Source organism: Hordeum vulgare, chromosome 6H, assembly GCF_904849725.1.
Source record: "Hordeum vulgare subsp. vulgare chromosome 6H, MorexV3_pseudomolecules_assembly, whole genome shotgun sequence".
Lineage (NCBI taxonomy): Eukaryota > Viridiplantae > Streptophyta > Magnoliopsida > Poales > Poaceae > Hordeum > Hordeum vulgare.
In genome coordinates, this window is record NC_058523.1 from 19,096,701 (window position 1) to 19,101,979 (window position 5,279).

Sequence of the window (5,279 nt, forward strand, 5' to 3'; positions counted from 1 at the left end):
CACGGGGAACGCATCTATGCGGATACTATGTTTGCGAGACCATTCGCACGTTTACCTGTGAGTTCAAGGATCACAGATTCGACGTAAGCAATGAACATTCACACCTCTATTTTTACCCGTCATTCTTTGTTATCATGATTGATATTCATATTAATCTCCTCTTCTTATATAGCACATGGCCATGAGGACGAAGGTCCTACCAGAGCATCGCGCGATTGCTGTTGCAGAGGAGCTTGCGGGATTTCTGAGGACGGAAGCTATAGAAGACAAAGGACGATTTAGTGTAGCTAAGGGCCATTACTGATGTTCGTCCATGTAATCGAATAGACGGGCTCTAGTCCCGATAATTCAGATCTTCATATAATCGTATATATATGATCGCTTGTAATATAAGTTAATCTTATATATATATATATATATATATATATATATATATATATATATATATATATATATATGCATAATTATTTCTATTTTTAATTATATAAAAACTAATTTCCGAACACCAAACGAGGCATCACGTTAATCTCCCGAACACCTAAACCCTAAAACCCTAAAACCCAAAAATAATTTCATTCAAAAAAAAAAACCCCAAAACCAGCAAAATCTGAAAATCGTTAGTCCCGGTCCGTGTAACGAACCGGGACTAAAGGGCCTGCCACTGGGGCGCTACGAGGCGCCCACGTGGAGCACCTTTAGTCCCGGCTTGTAAGAGGACCGGGACGAAAGGTTAGGCTTTAGTCCCGCCCCTTTAGTCCCGGTTGGTGAAACAGGACTAAAGCCCCTTACCGGCCGGGGCTATAGGCCCCGTCCCCACTAGTGCTCTAAACATGTCCACCTAAATTATTTTTATAAACCAGATTATATAATCTATCTTCATAATCCAAATCATTATAATCTATTATGATTTCAAACAGGAACTAAGTACAAACGTTTATACACGCCGAAACATACAACAACAATCCGCTATACATACGGGAGCGTGGGCTTCGTGCGTGCTGAACGTGTGCGAGACGGAGAAAGCGGTCGATCAGGTGGAGCTGTACACATGGCAGGTGACTTGTTCCAACAGTGGGGTCATGCACATCGCGCAGTTACCCGGGGGCGGCCGCCCATACCTGCTCCTACGTTGGCGCCGCCCCTGCTGGTACCCACTCGTGGTCGGAATGTAGAGGACGCGTGGCCTTGCCGATGGGAGGAACGACGCCGTGGCGGCGGCTTTTTTATTTCATACGTCGAGATGTGGTGGGGCGACGGCCATCTTCTGAAAGTTTTTTTTTTGAACTGCAAATATTTCATTCCATCAAACACTGTGCCAAGCAGAATCGCTGGCAACGAAAACCTGAGCAAAGGTAGGAGCAAGACTCGGTCATACGGCTTGAGGCGCAAGCACCATCTTCGACCCATGCAGCACAAATGCAGCACAAAAACGTCTGCAACCTTATTACATGTCCGTGGGCTATTGAATATGTGAACCAGGAGAAGGCGCACTATGAAGGTCTCATGGCAAACAAAGTTTTACCTGCTATTAAAACGGCTGAAGCAGAGTATGCAGATCTTCAGCAGCTTCGACAGGTTTTTGTATGTTACTGGCTTTAATGGCCTTTTCTTTTACTTTGTTGAACTATGATTGTTTCTGTATGGTCTTCTCTAAGAGAAAGTGTGTTCTGTTATACTTAGAGTCAGTATGGGCCTGAAAATTCACATTGCCAAAAGAATTACAAAATCTTATAAGAGAACAGTTTCTTTGTAAGTAAATAAGACATAAACACAGTGTCAAACATTCTGATGGATGAACCCGCTGCACGAGGAAATAAAAGTGACGATGCTTGATTTTATTAATTGACAGGATGAAATACAAAGTAGCAAGATTAGCATGAGTGTTCACCTAATTTGATTTTTACCTACTAAATAGACAGATGGTGTTTCAGGATGATGCAGAGCCACCGAACTCATGTTTTTAGGGTATATTTTTGGGAAAGCTCATACCTTGAATAGTGGCCGAACTTAAAGCAGCAACTTCAGCTTAGCATTTATGTACTGCAATTAGAGTAATGCTGGACGTACTGTCAACTTAATACATCCAAGTGTGTGTGTTCCATTAATTTCTATGAAGCATTTCTAACACCTGGATGTATCAAGTCTTCTGCGTTACCTGACTCACATGTGAATGATGACCTTATATTCTATAGGATAACTTCAAGAAAGCCTCGGCTATTTGCCCTGAGAGTGATATGGAAGCTCTGAATAATGTTGCTGGATCCACCCCCGAACAATTAAGTGCCAAGTTAAATAGACTGAAACAGAGATTTGGTCAAGAAAGCAGAAGGTTTGGAACCAACTTGGTCATAGTAGGAGGAAAAAGTTGATGCCCATGAGTTTTTATCCTTTGTGAATAATAACAGTAATAATAATCTGAGCAGACATGCTGAGTCCATAGACGATCTGAGGGCATTGCATGAAAAAAAGGAGCAGAAAATCTTAAGTAAGCAACAGCTGTCTGCAAATTTTCGGCTGAAAATTAATGTAAGTTCATTTTTTCATGTTTTCCTACTTATGTTGGCTTCTTTGATTTTGATATGTTCATTGCACTCTACTGGATCTACTTTTGACCAAGTATATTGCTGCACAGTCATGTGAAAAGGCATTGGACTTGCGGTGGAAGAAATTCAAGAGAAATGCTGGCCTTTTGAAGCGACAATTGACATGGCTGTAAATACAAGTTCCTTTCTTGGATGTTTTTCATCTGTTTCTCTGCTGGCTTTGATTTCTCTTATCCGTTAGTTGAAACGGTTAGTCCTAGTAAGTTGTCCACTTTTCTTGTTTTGAAGGTTCAATGAGCACCTGGGAAAGAAAGGTATCAGTGGATTCACCAATGTTGATTACCAGAATAAAGTTTTATCTATTGAGGTGAGAATCCTTCAGAACATTGCCATTTTGATGTGTAGATAGTGGTTGGAGGATTTGTGCTTCATGTAACAGTTGTGTATGGTGTTGGGTGTAGCTAACGATGCCTCAAGATGCATCTCATGATAGCGTCAGAGACACTAGAGGACTGTCAGGTACCTGTATAGTTTGCCACGTTTGTAACTTGCAAGATAGTATTTTTCACATTTCATTTATTGCTCAGAATAGCATTCACCAAGTCGTGTTTCTTTAGGAAATTTTTTTGCCTCTGTTTCATAACTACAACTTTTGCGATGCATCTTGGTCCAGGGGGAGAGCGATCTTTTTCAACAATATGCTTCGCTTTAGCTCTTCATGGAATGATAGAAGCACCTTTTAGGGCCATGGATGAGTTCGATGTATTCATGGTGAGCAATATGATGCTTTCTACAACCATCCTGTTAATGAAAAATTAAACCATTTTATCCGTGGCATCTGATTTGTGCAGGATGCGGTGAGCCGCAAAATAAGCTTAGACACCCTTGTAGATTTTGCTGTTGCACAAGGGTCACAATGGATATTTATAACGCCGCACGATATCAGGTCTGAAAATCGCCTGTATTTGCCCTCGTTCCAGTTTCTTGCAAATGGATTTTTGTTATGACATCTATGTCTCCTCAGCATGGTGAAGCCTGGAGATCGGGTCAAGAAGCAGCAACTGGCCGCCCCTCGCGGTTGACTCAGGACTGGGTTGTCATCCATTGTGCTCAGTAGTGTATATATCTCCTAAGCCTTAGGATCCACCTTTGACAGAACCTGTCGGGAACTGCTCGCTTCGCATTCAAGTTGTACAATGGCTTATTTCGAAGTGTGAACCCAACCAACACCATTAACTTCATCGGCCCAGTGCCCGTACAGCAAGGTCCAAGGTAGAGATAGATTCATGTTTCTTCAAGAGGTACATTATATTATACGTAGACGATATTCATACAGTTAGTGATGTTTTCTCAGCATAATCATACTCTATCATCCAAATTAATTGACACAGTTTCAGTAAAACTTGTCAGTATTGTTAGATTCTATTTTGAAACAGAACGGGTATGGCTCTGAATGGAGAAGAATACTGGTGGCTGTTGGTTGAAACAAGTGTAGGATTTTTTAAGGTTTTATTTTTTGAAAGATGGCCTGTACGTACATGATACGGAAGCATGCACCTGATGAGCTATGCTCAGAACTTTGCTCATCCGATGTTTTTGTCTACTTGTGCTTGGGAGATATATGCATATCTGGCAAACTGCTTTTGAAGTGAGTAGCTTTAGTGCTCTGTTCATGGATTCCTGACAATGGAACGCCAAGTAAAAACCCAATCACGCGGAGACCAAGACATCATCCTGGAGAAGAGGAACAAGTGTTGCCACCCCCGACCACCATCGAGAGAAAAAGATGATGCCACTTAGGCCATTTCTAACCTTCCCGGTATAACCGGTTAGTGGAGTAAAAATTCATTTTTACTGCACTAAGAGGGACCTAGCCGATCCTTTATCAGTCGTAAGGGAGTAATTTTTTTTTACTCTGGCCCTAAAAAACCTCCTTGTATTTACTCTGAGAAATTGGATCTTAACCCACACTTTACTTTTCGCTTTGATCATTTGCCACACCCCCTGAGATTGGCAGGTAGGGCCGGGTCCATTTGCCATTGACACAATCCTATGGTAAATTATCAAACCCATCATAAAGTGTGGTAAAAGATCAAAATCCCCGACCGGAGTTCCGCCGCTGATCTAGGGCTTCGGTCCATACCATCACGTCGGCCGCCCGTCCTCCTTCGTTGGGTCTTCATCAAGTAGCTGTCGTCGCCTCCGCGTTAATGACACCGCCGTTGCCCCCTCTTTGGCGTCCCTGATGTCCCCGCGCCGTGGCGATCGCAGAAGATCTACCATGGCGTCCAACAGTGAGGGTGGGGTATTTGGTTGGCCGAGATCTGAGATAGGGAGACCGGCCAACGGCATTGACTCGACTCCTTCCACATGATCGAACTCACGCCACTCGATTACAATCGTTGGGATGTCCGGCTGTATAGCCCCAAGGTGCGCCTGAACTTCCCGTTCGGGACGGCATCTGTCCATCTTGAGCCATCGTCGTCGGGGACTATAAGTGCGACGATGGCCAGAGAGGAACTGACGACGATGGAGTTACTCGCGGGGGAGGCCGTTGACGAGGAGTACATGTCGGACCTCTACTGTCAGTATCCAGAGTTGGTGGATGCAGAGTGGAATCGATTCACCATGGAGGAGGTGGTCAGGGCGGTTGTCGTCATCTACGACTATGATTAGAAGGAGGAGGAGACCTGCCTCCAAGAATGGCATGGCATCTACCCCATCATCGCCGATGAC

At 43.5% G+C, this 5,279-nt stretch overlaps 1 pseudogene; it reads left to right on the forward strand.

The window, feature by feature from the left end:
• The first annotated feature begins 1,416 nt into the window (after nt 1-1,416).
• Nucleotides 1,417-3,625, forward strand: LOC123404933 (annotated as a pseudogene).
• Nucleotides 3,626-5,279: the final 1,654 nt, after the last annotated feature.